Genomic DNA, 20,337 nt, shown 5'->3' with positions numbered 1-20,337 from the left:
TGGTTTGCCAGGTTAGATCAGGCAGTTATAACAATTTATTTTCATTTGAATTTTCTTATTTTTTTCTCTACCGTAATAGATAAACTTCCTTCGTTGTGAGACAGCTTGAGAAACTTGCTAATTGCAGGATTTGAATAACTGAGATGCAATAGAAAGAAAAGAATACAATATTTTACAATGTCAACCTATATTGTCTGAAATGTTTAAATTACATTTAGAGGGGAATATTATTCATTAAAAGTAACATGAAGGCCAATTAATAGTGTAGGTGATATTTATTCAGTCTTTATAAAATGTACATTTTCTGAAAAAAAATTTCCTTATTTGAAGACCCTTAGGAAAAAAGTTTCTGGCAAAAGCTAAGAAAAAAGCAGATGTTACCAATTCAGTGGCATATGCTTAGTGAAGGGGAAAAACGATAGCTATATGTTATTTCACACTAGACCCAGTAAACATACTGATCAGAAAGGAAGAATATGAGTAGACATTGTAATTACATAAGTAATACTGACCACTGTAGTCTAAGGATGGAAAAATAAAAATACAAAAGACCAGAGAGAAGCTGGCCCCATTTCCCCCACCTTTTTCAGTTTTTTTCTCATGTCATTTAAGATATGGATAGGCCTGAGATGAAGTATTAGCACTTCTAACAGAGAAGAACAGAGAGAGGACTGGAAACATCCCTCTTTGAGGAATTATCACTCAGTGAATAAGAGCACAGAGTTTTGGTATCTTAGGCCAATTTAACACCAATTTGACAAAAGGTTAGACCAAGCAGCAATTTTAAAAGTCATGGATTATTGGGGGAGACTCTTATTTTTGTAAATAATGAAACATGGTTGTTTTCTTTTTGTTGTCATGCTTAGCTATTTTAGTAAAAATACAATGGAGTGAAAATTTTCACTAATCTGTCAGTTAATGAGAACATTAACTCATTCAGTAGTATGGATATTTATATCAGAAAGCTACAACTTTGGCAATTTGTGGCAGGTCTGGGACAGTGGACTCTAATTGCAGGCAAAATGTTTAAAAGAAAATAAACACCTTAGCTTTTTGGCTGTGGTTATTTTATTTAGAAATTTTACTTTGAAATCCATGCTACCATGTCTGGAGGAAAGCCTGGAATACCAGTACCTTCACTTCTGTTTATATTCATTCATTTCTTCAACAAAATGTATTGAGCACATACATACACTGAGGACTATGTCTAAAGCATCATGTCTAAATTTTAAAATTTTTATTTAAAATCCTTTTCTATTTATAGCTATAGAAATAAGTGATAGAAATTTCTTGTTGTGACTATCCTCTTTTTTTTTTTTTATTCTAGATTAGTAGTTTTGCCTTTACTTACCAAAGTCCCACCTGTTCTTGCTTCTGTGCCTTTTACTCATATTGTAACTACTGGTCATTTTTGCTGTTGTTTTCTCCCTCTTTCTCACCTGATGTTCAAAAACTGATGTAGAGATCAGGACCAAAAATCTTTTCTTATAAGTCTTTTCCAGTTAACCCAACCCTTGTCAGAATCAGAAGTCTTTTTGTTTTTTTTTTAGTCCAAATGACCTGCATAATTTTCAAGAGCAGAGGAAGTCTTCTGCCTTCCTTTTATATAGTCTTAACATTGGGAACAATATTTTGATGTTATTCTATCATATGCAATGAATGCAACAATAAATAAACATATATAGTGAAGAACTTGTAATAATTTAACATTTATTTGGGAAGGCCACGATACAAACATATTTGCAATGATTCTGTCATTTTGTTGTCAAAGTTAATATTTTCATTAACTTATGACCATTTTTTCCATGAAATTATTATTTTTTAAAATGCAGAGAGTGAATATTTTACAGATTTCCAATAGGGATGAGAAGTGAGTTGGTAGTTTAAAAATGTATATATACTTAGAAATATAAGCACATTTATATTACAGATAATAATTATCAAGCAGACAAATAAATTCACTTGATATAGGTAATAGCGGAGGCTGGGCACAGTGGATCATGCCTGTAATCCCAGGACTTTGGGAGACTGAGGCCTAGAGCTTGATGCCATTCTGAGCCAACATGGTGAAATCCTATCCCTACAAAAAATACAAAAGTTAGCTGGGCACAGTGATGCGCACCTGTAATCCAAGCTACTCGGGAGACTGAGGCACAAGAATTGCTTGAACCTAGGAAGGGGAGGTTGCAGTGAGCCAAGATTGCGCCACTGCACTCCAGTCTCACAGACAGAGCAAGGCACTGTCTCAAAAAAATAATAATTAAAAAAAGGAAATAGCAGCACAATTTACTACTTTCACATTTGCCTTTTAGCCATATTGTATATATAATCTCCTTGTACAGTCATTAGAATATCAAGATTATCATTACCACTGAACTGAAGATACATAGAGTTTTAGGATATATTTCTATTAGGTGAATTGAATCTAGTCAGGGAGAAATACACTATAGTTATTTATCAACAAACAGTTATTGAGCTTCTATAATAGATTTGTGCAAGGCTTGTAGGTGAGATGAAAGATTTTTAAAAATCAGTGTTCTAAAAGCAATATCAATTTACTAAATAACAACAATCATATTTTGAAAAGATTACTTCAGTTGTAATACAGAGAAGAGTTTGGAACAGGGAGGGTGTATGTGAACAGACCAGAGACTTTTGCAAAAGATTCTGATTAGATATGACAATGGCTTAGATTAGGGTTGTGGCATACAGATAACAGAGAAGTGGGAAGACTTAAAGCATGTTTCAAAGAAAAAAAATCAATAGGATTTCATGATGGTTAGAATGGGAGGGAGAAGAGGTACCAAGAAGAACTTTAGCTTTTTTCCTTGTGTGGCAGGAAGACTGCAGTGCAACATTCAGAGATGGCTCAGCTTTGAGCTTAAGTTATAGTTGAGGTGCCTTTGAGACACACAAATACAGATGAAAATGAGGGTACTTATTTCTGGACCATGGAGAAAAGATTTAGGTCGGAAGTAAAATTTTGTGAGTGAAACTTCTGATTCTGGGAAGATGAAGTAGGCATATTTTTCCTTGTTCCTCCCAATGAGTATATTAAGAACTCTGAAAATTATATACAAAGCAAACGTAAGGTGATTCTGACAGGCATAAAGAAGATAGGCTGCCTAGGGATGTCAGGATTCAAGAAACAACATGGAGGTGAGTTTTCTGGGTTTTCTTTTTTGCCTCATATATTTTAGACATGAAATACTTGCTGCTAAAGTAGACAATCCAAAAAGTCCCAAAGAAAAGCCTGCTTTAAAGGGGCAGCTAAAAAAAAAAAAGCACACTTTTAGACTGTAACCACTCTATTGCAATTAAATATCAGGGAAGGCTTTGTGACACTACTTCTCCCCTACACCAGCCAAGGGCAAGGCAGGCAGCCAAGACTCCCACTCCAACCAGACTGTGATGTGACACTTGAATACTCCACTAGGGTACTGTCAGAGACAGCTGAGTAAGAAAATGGTATTGGTGGCAAAATGCACACAGGCTAATCGAACAGAGTAAATAATATAGAAAAAGACCCATACAAAGACATGCCCAACTGATTTTTTTACAAGCTTGTAAAAGCAATTCAGTGAAGACAGTTTTGCCTTGTGAACAGATGATACTGGAATAATTAGACATTCATATGTAAAAGCATAAACCTTGACCCAAACCTCATACCTAATATAAAATTTAACTTACAATGGATCACAGACTTAAATATAAAATGTAAAGTTATAAAACTTTTCAAAAAAATAGGAGAAACTCTTTGAGATTTAGGGCTATGCAAAGCATTTTAAAATTTGTGAAAAATAATAAGTAGATGAAAAGACAATCTACAAACTAGAAGGTAATATTTGTCAACCACATAGCCAGCAAAGTGCCAGTATCTGGAGCATATATTTTTTAAATTCTCAAAATTTAACAATAAAAATCAAACAACATAATAAAAAAATGAGCAAAAGAGAATAAAATGCCTAGGAATACAACTAACAAGGAACGTAAAGGACCTCTTCAAGGAGAACTACAAGCCGTTGCTCAATGAAATAAGAGAGGACACAAACAGATGGAGAAACATTCCATGTTCATGGTTAGGAAGAATCAATATCGTGAAAATGGCTATACTGCCCAAAGTAATTTACAGATACAACGCTATCCCCATCAAGCTACCAATGACCTTCTTCACAGAACTGGAAAAAAAAACACTTTAAACTTCATATGGAACCAAAAGAGAGCCTGCATAGCCAAGTCAATTCTAAGCAAAAAGAACAAAGCGGGAGGCATCACACTACCGGACTTCAAACTTACAAGGCTACAGTTATCAAAACAGCATGGTACTGGTACCATAACAGAGATATGGACCAATGGAACAGAACAGAGGCCTCGGAGGCAACACAACATATCTACAACCATCTGATCTTTGACAAACCTGACAAAAACAAGCAATGGGTAAAGGATTCCCTGTTTAATAAATGGTGTTGGGAGAACTGGCTAGCCATGTGCAGAAAGCAGAAACTGGACCCCTTCCTGACACCTTACACTAAAATTAACTCCAGATGGATTAAAGACTTAAACATAAGACCTAAGACCATAAAAACTCTAGAAGAAAATCTAGGCAAAGCCATTCAGGACATAGGCGTAGGCAAGGACTTCATGACCAAAACACCAAAAGCATTGGTAACAAAAGCCAAAATAGACAAATAGGACCTAACCAAACTTCACAGTTTCTGCACGGCAAAAGAAACAGTCATTAGAGTGAATTGACAACCAACAGAATGGGAAAAAACTTTTGCAGTTTATCCACCTGACAAACGGCTGATATCCAGAATTTACAAAGAACTAAAACAGATTTACAAGAAAAAAACAACCAAGCCCATTCAAAAGTGGGCAAAGGATATGAACAGATACTTTACAAAGGAAGACATAAATGAGGCCAACAAACATATGAAAAAATGCTCATCATCACTGGTCATCAGAGAAATGCAAATCAAAACATTGAGATACCATCTCACGCCAGTTAGAATGGCGATCATTAAAAAATCTAGAGACAACAGATGCTGGAGAGGATGTGGAGAAATAGGAACACTTTTACACTGTTGGTGGGAGTGTAAATTAGTTCAACCATTGTGGAAGACAGTGTGGCGATTCCTCAAGGACCTAGAAATAGAAATTCCATTTGACCCAGCAATCCCATTACTGGGTATATATCCAAAGGATTATAAATCGTTCTATTATAAGGACACATGCACACGAATGTTCATTGCAGCACTGTTTACAATAGCAAAGACCTGGAGCCAACCCAAATGCCCATCAATGATAGACTGGACAGGGAAAATGTGGCACATATACACCATGGAATATTATGCAGCCATCAAAAATGATGAGTTTGTGTCCTTTGTAGGGACATGGATGAACCTGGAAAGCATCATTCTCAGCAAACGGACACAAGAGCAGAAGATCAAACACCACATGTTCTCACTAACAGGTGGGTGTTGAACAATGAGAACACATGGACACAGGGAGGGGAGCACTACACACTTGGGTCTGTTGGGGGGAAATAGGGGAGGGACAGTGGGGGGTGGGGAGTTGGGAAGAGATAGCATGGGGAGAAACGCCAGATATAGGTGATGGGGAAGAAGGCAGCAAATCACACTGCCACATGTGTACCTATGCAACAATCTTGCATGTTCTTCACATGTACCCCAAAACCTAAAATGCAATAAAATAAATTTAAAAAAATGAGCAAAAGACATAAAGAGACATTTCATAGAAGATAACTTGCACATGGTAAACAAACATATAAAAAGATGTTCAACATTATTAAACACTAGGAAAATGCAATTTAAAACCACAATGAGACATCCCTACACACCTATCAAAATGGCCAGATAAAAAATAATAACAGTACCAAACTCTAGCAAAAATGTAGAGGAAGTGGATTACTCACATATTGCTGGTGAAAATGTAAAGTGGTACAGTCACTCTGGAAAGTCACTTGGCAGTTAAAAACAACAACACTCTGCAACTACCATACAACCCAGCAATTACACTTTTGTATAGAAAAGTATATGTCACAGAGACTTGCACATGAATTGTATGCAGTAGCTTTATTCTTAATAGCCATAAAATGGGAACAACTGAGATGTCCTTCAATCAGCTGTTTGGTTAAACTATATGTGGTGCATGCATATCACGGAATAATAAAATAACATAACTTTGTTTTGTTTTTTTTTTTGCTTTTTTGTTTTGTTTTGTTTTGTTTTGTTTTTTTTGAGACGGAGTTTCGCTCTTGTTACCCAGGCTGGAGTGCAATGGCACGATCTCGGCTCACCGCAACCTCCGCCTCCTGGGTTCAGGCAATTCTCCTGCCTCAGCCTCCTGAGTAGCTGGGATTACAGGCACGTGCCACCATGCCCAGCTAATTTTTTGTATTTTTAGTAGAGACGGGGTTTCACCATGTTGACCAGGATGGTCTCGATCTCTTGACCTCGTGATCCACCCGCCTCGGCCTCCCAAAGTGCTGGGATTACAGGCTTGAGCCACCGCGCCCATCCCTAAAATAACATAACTTTGAAAACACAACAGCTTGGATGAATCTTCAGAGAATTATTCTATTAAAAAAAGCTAATCAACAAACATTACATACTGCATGGTTCTATTTATATAACATACTTGAAATAACAAAAATATAGGAATGAAGAACAGATTAGTGGTTGTCAGGGGATAAGAATGGAGAAGAAGGTGAGAGGAAAGTGAGTGTGACTACAAAAGGGCAACCCAAAAAATCCTAAACAGTTTCAAGAGGTTGAAATTGTTCTGTATTTTGAATGTATTAATATCAATATCCTGGTTGTGAAAATTGTACTGTAATTCTGTAAGATTACCATTGGAGGAAACCAGTAAAGGATTTATGGAATCTCTGAATTATTTCTTACAACTGCATGTGGATCTTCAATTATCTCAAAACAAAAGGTATTATTTAAAATATTGTGAGTTATCTGGATATAGATATTTATAGAAGCCTTGACATAGATAATATAGATGATACCAATTTGGTGGAAATCATAGAGTGAGATGAGAAAATCATTAAGATGAATCTTGGGAAATCAATCTTTTGGTAACTTGATAGAAAGAAATAATCTTGAATTACATATCAAGAAAGAGAGAAAAACTAGAGGGTGGTGATACTTTACATGAAGCATGTGAAGAGGATATTTTGAGGAAGGAATAGTCAACTTGTTGAAATTTGCAGGTAAATCAAATTAAATGATGAATAAATATTTTTAGGTCCAGTATTCTGAAGGTATATTATTCCATTCTCACACTGCTATAAAGACATACCTGAGACTGGGAAACTTATGGAGAAAAGAGGTTTAATTGACTCAGTTCCACAGGCTGTATGGGAGGCTTGGCTGGGGAGGCTCAGGAAACTACAACCATGGTGGAAGATGAAAAGGAAGCAGGCACAATCTTTACATGGTGGGTCAGGTGAGGGGGAAATGCTACACATTTTTAAACAACCAGATCTCATGGGAATTCATTGCCTATCACAAGAACAGCAAGGGTTAAATCCGCCCCATGATCTAATCGCCTCCTTCCAGGTCCCTACTGCAACACTGGAGATTACAACTCAACATGAGATTTGGGTGGGGACACAGAGCCAAGCCACATCAGGTCATTGTTGATCTTATCAAGTAATGAAGAACAAAGCCAAATCAAGTGGTTATGGACTGAACAAGAGGTAAGGAATGGAGATCAAGAGTTTATAGACAACTCCTCTAGGAAATATGTGAAGGCAAGCAAAATGGCATGAAGCCTAGGGATTTTGAGGCAAGGTTATTTAAATTTTGGAGAGACAAGCTTTTTTAAAATACTATTTGAGAGAGAGGCAATAAACATGCAAAAATATGAATTACTGATAGTACAATGTTCATTAGAAGGTGGGAGGGGAATGGCTTCAAAGCTCAGATGGAAGGACTGACTTTAGAAAGGAAAAACAGATCTTCTATTATAAAATAAAGGAAGAAGAGTGTGTGAGACTTTTACTGGGTAGAAAAGTAGACTCTGTTCTGATTATTTTATTTTCCCAAGAAAGTAGGCATGGTCATCTGTTTAAAGTAGGGAGTTGGTAGGAGCAATTTGAGGATTATCTTTGAGAGGTTAGGGTGCCAATTGTTATGGAAAGTGAAATAGAGGGATGGCTACAGAAATGTACCATTGCTGGGCCATGAGGGTGCCCCATTTGAAACTAGTGACAAATGTTTGTTTTGTTGTGTGACACTTTCTTAGAGCCCTTGGCTGCTGGGTATAACACAGAGATAGCAGATGGGTGGGTTATGGCACTTGGTTATCATCTGCTTCCACATTTCTATTCATAAAATGTTCTGCTATAGGTTGTCTTTCTCCCATCTTTCCCACAAATTTAAGTTCAATCCTTTCTTTAAAATCTTGTTCATACTGTACTTCCTCTTGAAATCTTTTAAATAGCACCAGCCCTCACAGTGGAAATGGCCATATTTCAAAACAGAATATTAAAGAAATGGACAAGGATGCTAATTGTAATGAATGAACTCTGAAATAGTTGAGGAGCTGTATCCTTAAAATTATCAGCCTTTTATTTATTGAATTGTTCTTTAAACAAATAGAGACATACTCAAAAAATAAATTATGTTTGATTTTCAAGTGTTACATATACGCTATTTAAAGACAAAATAATTCACAGAGGTAATTTCCTCAAATGTGAATTATGCAGTCTAGATAATACCACTGGGGTTCTTCCCAACAGTTCAGGGTGGTCTTTGGACATACTAATCTCAATACAATAGACTCTGGTAGGCTCTGAAATTAGAGTGAAATTTCATAAATGTTTAACTTAGATGAGCTAAACTGTATCTATTAGTTTTTTTTTTTTAAGAAAAATATAAAAGAGAGTAAGCAATTCTGCCTGCCTTTTCACTCAAAGAGAAAATGCCCAATGATGAGAAAGTGATCCTAATACTTTCACACTTAGATTTAGTTTTCTCATGCCTCTTGCAGTACAATCATCTTTCAGGACATTTGATTGTAGTTTCAAAGATATGAATTTAATAAACATCAAGGTCTTACATGCAAGATAATTATGTCATCTGGTGCTAACTAAAGAAATAGTGATCTATCCTAATGCTGAAGAAAGCATAGACTGTGTTGGGATTATTGAGAAATGGGAATATCACGGCATCTTCCAAAGATTCTACCACCTACTTATTACCTACGACTTTGGACAAATTTGAACAACCAAGACTCCTCTCTGTCTTAGTTCTTCATCTTGAAATAGAGAAAATAACAGTATCTACCTCAAAGAGTTTCTGTAAGAATTAACGAAGCTAATGCATCGCAAGTACATACGAAACTTTAAAAGGTATTTTTGATTATTTCCTTTAGAATCTGATCTTCTTCACTTGACCATGTGGGACCACACTATAGGGTACTTGCTTCGTGCCAGTCCAGAGACAAACTGTACCAAATCCACAGCAATTTGAGAAGAGCTACATGTATGATATTCGTGATGGAGACAGTGGATATGGAGATATAGAAAGTGGAATGAAATGATAGAAATCTATTAACAACTCATGATAGAAGAATTAGCCTGCTGGACTCTGTGAACATAGATATTTTTTCCTTTTACAGTTGTTTATCCAGTATTTTATTTGAGCAACTGGTAAAGTCAGTAAATAAAAGTATACAAACTTAAATCCCAAACTGAAAGACTTAAGTGTTTGAATAATGTATTTGTGCCCTAAACTGAAATATGGGACTTAGTAATAAGGTACGTTTTGTTTTTATTATTAATATTACTTGTATTAATTCTATGAATTTCATACATTTTTATTTTTATGAAATATATAATAACATTAATATATATGGTTTAAAGATTTCTAGAAGTTGTAGACTCCCATAATAGTCAATGGGAATAGAAATAATGACTACAAAGCACATTGGGGAACGTTTAAGTTTACACTGTTCCTGATATCACAAATGACCTACATTTCAGAGAGCACATTTTGCTGTTCAACAGAAAGAACACAAGTCTCTTGTCTAATATCCATGAGTTAATTGAGAAGGTAAATTTGGAATCTCCATTGGATAGGATAGAACCTTAGATAATTAAGCAATACAGAAAACCTCACATGTGCAATATAATGAGAACATGAGAGTGGATGTACTATTATAGAAAGAACATTTAAAACCCTGTGAGATCTCCAAGCTCTCTGCAATTATTAACTAAGATCAGCCTCACCAATGAGTCTTTTAAGTGTAAAACAATTTTTTTTTCCCGGTTCAGTCTCTCATAAATGTAATGCATGTCCTAAGTTAGATCCCTGGAAGTCCCTGATCATCAATAGATTAATAACTATAGATACTAACATTGGTTCCTCTCAGGCTCAAATACATCATCTCTCTTATTTGATAAAGTGTGGTTAAAACAACTACTTGTTCAAAAATAATCAGGTCTCCTTTCCTAAGTGTAATATATTGTGTCTGAATTCACAGCAGATCAGGATTTCATGAGGACAAGAAGAGACTGATTAGATCTTTCAACTCCCCATTTTTTTCCTTTGAGGCTGAATTTAGGGAAAAGAGCACAGCTATGTTTTGCATGGAATTCCAGTGTATACTTGAAACAGAAGTTGTCTAGTCTGGATATGAGGAAAACATTAACAATGCTATAACTCTTGGGTGAAAATTGAATTTGTAGTGTCACATTTTAAATACAGGTTAGTTTCTAAAATCAGGTTGAAGGTGAAAATCAAAAACAGCCTAAGTTACCTGTTAAAAATATTTAAATCACCCATAAGGTTACCATGTGCAATACCAAAATTTATGTTTGAGGCATTGAACGCACATATGATCTCTTACTAAATTTAACCCCATAGTTGTTTCCCCAGCAACAGAAGCAGGGCACTATTTCTTTAGTTGGACACCAGATAAAGTTCTTATACTAAGCTCATGTTCAGAAGACATTTCTACTCTTTTACAAATTTAGTCTAAAACTAAATTTAAAGTCAAAGCTATGAGATCCTTATATTGGCAAGCACATTGTACCTTAGACCAGCTGAGGAATCAGCTTTCATGCCTTCCATCTTATGCTTGCTTTGTTCACAGTGGGGCATTGGCTTACTGAGTGTGAGATGGCAGAATCCTTACACCATGTAAGTGTATCCTTCTTTTGCTCTTTTATTTCATCTCTCTCACAAATATTTTTCCCTTCTCAATCATCCTTTACTTGTTTCATCTGAAAACCTACAAAGTCTCTCACTGAAGAAAATTTATTTTTCTTATCAGAGAAAGTTTTTACTTATAATCGGGGGTTGACATAAGGGAGCTATTCAAAAGAAATCAGGCAATGAAACAGTAGAATGATGAGTGAAGTCAGAGGGAGAAGTGATAGTGAGAAGATGGAGAAGATGAGATTGACAAAACAAACTTTGTTTCTTGAAATGGTCTGTGTGTAAGTGAGAGTGCTTTGTAATATCCAAAGCACTATTTAAGTGTTAGGTGTAGTTTGCCTATGATTGGCTTTGTGACTGGCAGAAGACTTCATCCTCAGACTATCACATGAAGAGTAACCATTAGGTTAGAAAACAAAACAAGACAAAAACAAATGAAAACAAAAAAACAAACAAACAAAAAAAGCTTTGGTAAATTTCCAATTAGGGTTACTGAATATAACAGGCTCTTAATACATTTATATTTAGGAAAATTGTACTCTCTCAGGTTCTCAGGTCCAGGAAAGTAAATGTGATGACATTTTTCAAATGATCCTTCAATCAACTGAAATTGAACCTCTGCTCTATGCTTCGTGCTTAGGCTACAAAGATATCCTTAAAACACTCACAGTTGAAAAGACATTGGAAAGAATGTTTTCCTTCTAGAAAATTCAGATAATACAAAGGCCCACTGAGAGTAAAGACAAACCACAATGTTTCTGAGTAAGCAATCATGAATAACAGACCAATGAGAATTATCTAATTTCAAAGAAAACTAAGGTAGTAATTAAAGCATGCTGGAGATTATTATCACCTATCTAACATTTGGATCACTATGAATATTGTACTACTCAATCAGAATTATTGGAGTAAGACACAATTAATCCTTTAATCTGTTAAGGGAGTTTTTTGTTAAAAGATAGTTTTAAACTGGGAAGATTTAGAAGATAAATATTGTGATACTCAAATTAGAAATTAATTTTTAAAAAAAATCAGTGGTAGTTAATTATTGAAAATAATATCAAAATGGTTATAGATACAGGGGATTTTTATGAATATTATTGGGATGAAAATGCTGAGATTAATTATAGCAGATACTTTATTATCTATTGAGATAAAAATTATAAAGGGTTTAAACAACGTTGTGATAAGAATGATATATGATATTTTGATCATCTGGGTGTAAATATTCAATAGAAAAAAACAAATTTATTTTTATTTTGCTGAGTACTGGAATCATTTTCTATCTCTTTTAAGTGGATTTATGTCCTGTTATGCAGTGATGAATATTTAATAGCTGGCTTACTATGTTTCTTTAGGAAAAGAGCTCTGATTTGTGGCATTTACCAATCTTATGTGGTGTAAATACTCCCATTATGGCTGATTTTAGGCTATTAATGTGATGTGATTGAATAAAGAATTGAGAAGAAGTATACACAGTAGGCTCTTGCAAGACAGTATGGGCCAGGTCCAGCATACTTCTGCTTGTGTCTGAAGTTGTATTAGAAGTTAGGGATGACTTGATGAAATACCTCCCAATCTAAACCTGACAAAAAGTGTGATCCAGTCTGTCAGTCAACAAGCCTCAAACTCAGAGAACTTAAAGGACTAATAGTTCAATTTATGAACTTCAATATACAGACTTTTTTTTTTTTCTTTTTGAGGTGGGGTTTTGCTCTTGTTGCCCAGGTTGGAGTGTAGTGGTGTGATCTTGGCTCACTGCAACCTTTGCATACTGGGTACAAGCAATTCTCCTGCCTCAGCCTCCCAAGTAGCTGGGATTACAGGGGCCCACCCCTACGCTCAGCTAATTTTTCATATTTTTAGTAGAGAAAATATGAACCCTTTAGTAGAGGGTTTCATAATGTTGGCTAGACTGGTCTCAAACTTCTGACCTCAGGTGATCCACCTGCCTTGGCCTCAAAAAGTGCTGGGATTACAGGTGTGAGCCACCATACCCAGCCCAATATACAGATTCTTTTTAAAATAGCAAAAACAAACAAACAAACAAAAAACCAAAACAAAACAACAACAACAACAAAACATAGATAATTTTAAATAAAAGAAAAAATAATTACTCAGAGATGTAACTAATTTCTTTTCACTTCATTTGGAATACTTATATTATATTAATTGCTACAAACTTTTATAAAGCCCTCACTTAGTGCTGGACACTCTTTTAAGAATTTTACTGATATCAATTCATTGAATCTTAAAAAAATCTGTTTTATAAACAAGAAAACTTAGGCACAGACTGGGCGCAGTGGCTCACACCTATAATCCTAACACTTTGGGAAGCCGAGGCAGGTGGATCACCTGAGGTCAAAAGTTCGAGACCAGCCTGACCAACATGGTGAAACGCTGTCTCTACTAAAAATACAAAAAAATTAGCCAGGCATGGTGGTGGGCACCTGTAATCCCAGCTACTCAGGAGGCTGAGGCACCTGGAAGGTGGAGGTTGCAGTGAGCTGAGATTGTGACATTGCACTCCAGCCTGGGCAACAAGAGCAGAACACCGGTTAGAGGGGTGGGGAGAAGAAAAGAAAAGAAAAGAAAAAAAAATGAGGCACAAAGAAGCCACTTGTTTAAGGTCACACCATTAGCATATACTAATACAGGATTAAAATAACATATTGTAAAAATGACATCCACAAAGTGACAAAGAGTTCTGTGGCCTCACTACCTCCCTACCCAGAAATTCAATTAGCAACTATTCACAGGCAAGAATACCACCCTGAATATCCTAAAACTTGAAAGTGAGGCTAAGACACCCATTGGACGGCAGAATCAAGAAGGGCTATGATTATACCACAAAAGGAATGGTTCTCTTTGATTGTGTCACCCCTCCTTCAAGCTAGCACAACATCACCCACAGATAATTTCCCTGGACCCGCAGTTTCTACAGAGACAAATATGAGTTGGAGGCAGACATTCAGTCTTCCTACTATTCTGGGACCCTTTGCTGGAGGCTCACTCCTGTCTTGGCTTGAAGGTAATGCTGGGAGTACCACCTGGGCTCATTTAGAAAAAAAGAAAGGGAGTGGGGCTCACAGCCACCAGCACACAGACTGTGGGGGTTGCTCTTCATATGGCCAGTGGAAGTGCCACACCAGAGAGACTAGCAACAGCATTATAATGTAGAAAACACACTTCATGGGTAATTCATGCTCCAATCTTTAGCCAGCTCCCCCGTACAGCCCAGATACTCTCATAAGTCTTCCCAGGGTTGACAGGCAACTGTAGATCAGTGATTGCCCATGGAGAGAGGATCCAAACTTGCTCAATCCTAACAGTGGAGAGGTAATCCTCTAAGTTTCAGTATTCAAATTTAGTTTTCCTCATACTAGGGAGCACCTGCACATCAGTGATTATCCACAGAGTATCTGGCTCTGCCAAACTCTAGCCATGAAGACGTGATACAACTAATTCCAATGCTTCCATTAAGTCTTTCCCAGACATGGAGGAAACTGCAGATTAGCAGTTACCCATGGAAAGAACATTTGGCCATACACAAACCCTGGAAATGAACAGGTAATTCAACTGAACCCAATGCTCTTATTGTGTTCCCCAAATTAGGAGACACCTACAGATCAGTAATTACATATGAATGAAGTACCTGGCCCTGCACAACTTCAGCTGCACAGCAGTGATCCTACCAATGTTGCTACCAGCTGGCCCAACCAGAATTCCAGGTTATATTAAATAGTAAAGGTCTACCACCATCAAAAAACACAAGCAAAGACTAGAAGAGGTGATGATATCCTCAAATATGCAGGTACCAATAGAAGGACACAAGGATTATAAAAAATCAGGGAAATATGACACTGCCAAACTAATAAAATGCCAGTAATGGACCATGAAGAAATGGATAACTATGAAATGCCTGATAAAAAATTCAGAATACTCCTCTTAAAGCAGTTCAAGTTACTAAAAGAAACTTCAGATAGAAAATTAAATGAAATATGGAAAACAAAAGAATATATCTTTTTCAAAAAATTTATTTATTTCACTTGAGGTGCATACTATATCTGGCATTTCTCCCCATGTTATCCCCCCTGACCCTCCCCTCCCTCATCATCCTCCATTGTCTCTCCCCTACCCTCCAACCAACTGCCCCCAGTGTGTGACACTCCTCTCCCTGAGTCCACGTATTCTCGCTGTTCAACACCCACCTATGAGTGAGAACATACGGTGCTTGGCTTTCTGTTCTTGGTTCAGTTTGCTGAGAATGATAGTTTCCAGATTCATCCAAGTTCCTACAAAGGACACAAACTCATAGTTTTTCATGGCTGCACAGTATTCCATGGTGTATATGTACCACATTTTCTTTGTCCAGTCTATCATTGATGGGCATTTGGGTTGGTTCCAGGTCTTTGCTATTGTACACAGGGCTGCAAAGAACATACATGTGCATGTGTCTTTACAATAGAACGATTTATAGTTCTTTGGGTATATACCCAATAGTGGGATTGCTGGGTCAAATGGAATTTCTATTTCTAGATCCTTGAGAAATCACCACACTGTCTTCCACAATGGTTGAACTACTTTACACTTACACAGAAATAGAAACAATAACAAAAACCCAAATAAAAATTATAGAGATAAAGAATATAATAACTGAACTGAAAAAGTTTTTAGAAAGCTTCAACAGTACACATGCTCAAGCAGAAGAAAAAAACAGTGAGGGCAAAGGCAGGACATTTGAAATTATCCAATCAACCAAAAGGAAAACATAATGAAAAAAATGAAGAAAGTTTATGAGCATTAAGAGAAACTATCAAGTGAACTAACCTTCAAATAGTAGGAGTTTCTAAAAGAGAGGAGAGAGAAAGGGCCTAGAAAGCATATTTAAGAAAATAATGATGAAAGATTTCTCAAATCTGAAGAAAGATGACAATATTCACATACAGAAAATTCAGAAGTCACCAATTAAATTCAACTCAAAGAGGAATTCCTAAGACATATCACACTCAAATTATCAAAAATCAAAGATAAAGAATACTAAAAGCAACAAGATATTAAGAAGATATTATATTCAATGGAGCACAAATATGACTTCCAGCAGATTTTGCAGCAGAAACCCTGCAGGCCAGGAGAGAGTAGGATGATATATCAAAATTGCCGAAGAAAAAAATAAAACTGCCAAGAAGAATACTTTAACTGGCAAAGTTGTCCTTTAGAAATGAGGGGAAAACATTTTTGAAAAAAGTTAATGGAGTTCATCACCACTAGTTCTACTTTAGGGAGTTATTTAAGCTAAAATAAAAGTCCATTAATTAATATCAAAAACAAATGAAAGAGAAAAAAAGCTCAATGGTACAAGTGATGCATATCCATACTCAGAATTCTCTAAAACTCTAAGGGTGGTGTGTAAAGCAGTTTCAGAGAGTTAGAAGACAAAGCTATTAAAAACAACTACTAAAGTAAATTGTTAAGAGATACAAATTAGGGGCGGGACCAAGATGGCAGAATTGAAGCAGCGGCTATCAGAGGCTCCTACTGGAAAGAACCATAACAGCGTGCGAATCCTGCATCTGCAACCACAGTATCCAGGTTCTGTCATCAGGACTGACTAGGTAGCTGGCGTGACCCACAGGAAGGAAGGAAGAGCAGTGTGGTACAGCGGGCCACCTGGTAGACACATGAGGCAGGGGAGCCCCCACCACCCAGCCAAGGGAGGCAGTGAGTGTGCTACCGTGCCTGGGAAACCATGCTTTTTCCATGGAACTGTGCAACCCATGAATTAGAAGATCCCAGCCACTGGAGCCTAGGGCCCCAGCCATGGAGCCACACAGATTCTCAACAGCCACTTAGCTAGAATCTGCTTAAACCTACTGAGCTCTAGAGAGGAGCGGTGGCCAGCGCCTCAGGGGCAGCTGCCTGCTGTCTAAGTCCTGTGAGGTCCTTGGGGGAGAGGCAGCAGTCAGAACTGGGACTGAGAGCTGCCTAACACTAAGATCCTAGGGTGGGGAATGGGTCAAAGCCCATCTGTATAGCTCCAGGCTATACTTTTTCCCTGCTGGAGCCAGGGAGGCTGCACAGCTTGGTCCCAAGACGTATTCCCCAAAGCCCAACACACAATTATGGCAAACTGTGGCCAGAGTGCCTCTTCATGCCTGTCCTGACCCATTCCTACTCACTGGGCAGGGCCTCCCTGTAGGAGCTCCAACAACTCCAGCCAGGGGTTCAGGGACAGAACTCTGATCTCCTTGGGCCTGAGCCCCTAGGAGGAGGGGTGGCCACAGTCCCTGTGGACCAGCAGACTTAATCTTTCTTCCTGCTGGTTCTAAGGAATCTGGGCAGCCCAGATGAGTGGGTTTCCCGACACTGAAGCTCACCCCCTCCATCAAGGGACAGTCAAAGTGCTTTGTTAAACAGGTCCGGATCCCCATGCCACCCAACTGGGTGAGACCCTCCAACAGAGGTTGTCAGACACCCTATACAGGAACATTCCTACTAGTATCAGTTCAGTGCCCCTTGAGGTCAGAGATCCCAGAGGAAGGCAAGGCACCCACCTTTGCTGTTCTCCAGCTTTCTCGAGTGACAATTCCATATGTGAGAGTGAACCAGATGAACAGGCCCTGAAGTGAACCCCTATTCGGCATCAGCCCTGCAGAAGAGGGACTTGACCATTAAAAGAAAAACAAACAAACAGAAAGCAACAACAAGGACATCAACAACAACAAAAAACCCATCCAAGGGTCAGCAGCCTCAAAGATTGAAACTAGACAAACTCACAAAGATGAGAAAGAATTAATGAAAAAAATGCTCAAAATCCAAAAGGTCAGAGCACCTCAACTCCTAAAGATGATTGCAACACCTCTCTAACAAGCATGCAGAACTGGACAGAGGATGAGATGGACAAATTGACAAAAGTAGGCTTCAGAAGGTGGGTAATAGCAAGCTACGCTGAACTAAAGGAGCATATTCCAACCCATTGCAAAGAAGCTAAGAAACTGGATAAAAGGTTATAGGAGGTACTAAGTAGAATAACCAATTTAGAGAGGAACATAAATGACCTGATGGAGCTGAAAAACACAGCACAAGAACTTTGTGAAGCATACCCAAATATCAATAGCCCAACTGATCAAGCGGAAAAAAGGATATCAGAGTTTGAAGACTATCTTGCTGAAAGGCAGACAGACAAGATTAGAGAAAAAAGAATGAAAAGGAATGAATAAAACCTCCAAGAAATATGGGACTATGTAAGAAGACTGAACCTATGATTGATTGGAGTACCTAAAAGAAACTCAGAGAACAGAACTAAGTTGGAAAACACACTTCAGGTTATTATCCAGAACTTTCCCAACCTAGCAAGACAGGCTAACATTCAAATTCAGGAAATTCAGAGAACACCACTAAGGTAATCTATGAGATCAATCCCAAGACACATAATTATCAGATTCTCCAAGGTTGAAATGAAGGAAAAAATGTTAAGGGCAACCAGAAAGAAAGGCCAGGTTACCTACAAAGGTAAGCCCATCAGACTAACAGCAGACCTCTCAGCAGAAACCCTGCAAGACAGAAGATAGTGGTAGCCAATATTCAACATCCTTAAAGAAAATAAATTTCATCCCAGAATTTCATATGCAGCCATGCTAAGCTTCATAAGTGAAGGATAAATAAAGTCCTTTCTAGACAAGTAAATGCTGGGGGATTTCATCACTACCAGGACTGCCTTGCAGGAGTTCCTGAAGGAAGCACTAAATATGGGAAAGTGGTACCAGCCACTGCAAAAGCACACCAAAATATAAAGAATAATGACACTATGAAGAAACTGCATCAACTAGTGTGCAAAATAATCAGATAGAATCATGATGACAGGATCAAATTCACACATAACAATACTAACCTTAAATGTAAATGGACTAAATGCCCTAATTAAAAGACACAGGACACAGACTGACAAATTGGATAAAGAGTCAAGTCCAATCGGTGTGCTGAATTCAGGGGACTCATCTCACGTGCAAAGACATACATAGGCTCAAAATAAAAAGATGGAGATATATTTATCAAGTAAACAGAAAGCAAAAGAAAGTAGGGGTTGCAATTCTAGCCTCTGACAAAACAGAGTTTAAACCAACAAAGATAAAAAAAGACAAACAGGGGCATTGTATAATGGTAAAGGGATCAATTCAACAAGAAGAATTATCTATCCTAAATGTATATGGACCCTGCACAGAAGCAGCCAGATTCATAAAACAAACTCTTAGAGACCTATGAAGAGACTTAGACTCCCATATAATAATAGTGGGATACTTTAACACCCCACTGTCAATATTAGACAGATCAATGAGACAGAAAATTAATAAGGATATTCAAGACTTGAACTCAGCTCGGGATCAGGTGGCCCTAACAGACATCTACAGAACTCTCCATCCAAAATCAACAGAAAATACATTCTTCTCAGTGCTACATGGCATTTAATTCTAAAATTGACCATATAATTGGAAGTAAGACATTCCTCAGAAAATGCACAAGAAATGAAATAATAAACAGCCTCTCAGACCACAGTGCAATCAAATTAGAACTCAGGATTAAGAAACTCACTCAAAACCACACAATTACATGGACATTGAACAACCTGCTTGCGAATGACTCCTGGGAAGAAGGAGAAATCAAGAAATTATTTGAAACCAATGCGAACAAAGAGACAATGTATCAGAATCTCTGGGACACAGCTAAAGCAATGTTAAGAGGGAAATTTATAGTGCTAAATGTGCACATCAGAAAGCTGGAAATATCTTAAATCAACACTCGCCCTAACATCACAATTAAAAGTGCTATAGAAGCAAGAGTAAAGTAATCAAAATGCTAGCAGAAGACAAGAACTGACTAAGATCAGAGCAGAATTAAAGGAGAGAGAGACACAAAAACCCTCCAAAAAAATCAATGAATCCAGGAGCTTGTTTTTTGAAAAAGATAATAATATAGACAGCTATCTAGACTAATAAAGAAGAAAAGAAAAAAGAATCAAATAGACATAATGAAAAGTGGTAAAGTGGTATCAACACTGACCTTACAGAAATACAAACTACCATCAAAGAATACTGTAAACACCTCTCTGCAAATAAAATAGAAAATCTAGAAGAAATGGATAAAT

The 20,337-nt window shown here is 37.3% G+C and overlaps 1 protein-coding gene across 1 annotated transcript in view; it reads right to left on the bottom strand.

Moving 5' to 3' along the window:
• The window catches only part of PIK3C2G (phosphatidylinositol-4-phosphate 3-kinase catalytic subunit type 2 gamma), a 397,969-nt gene that overhangs the window by 106,627 nt on the left and 271,005 nt on the right, over positions 1-20,337 (bottom strand). The window lies entirely within an intron of this gene.

This window comes from Sapajus apella, unplaced genomic scaffold (assembly GCF_009761245.1).
Source record: "Sapajus apella isolate SASKATOON/1434 unplaced genomic scaffold, GSC_monkey_1.0 scaffold84, whole genome shotgun sequence".
NCBI classification, from domain to species: Eukaryota; Metazoa; Chordata; class Mammalia; order Primates; family Cebidae; genus Sapajus; species Sapajus apella.
Note: the sequence above shows the minus strand (reverse complement) of the source record. Positions and strands in the feature narration are given on the sequence as shown.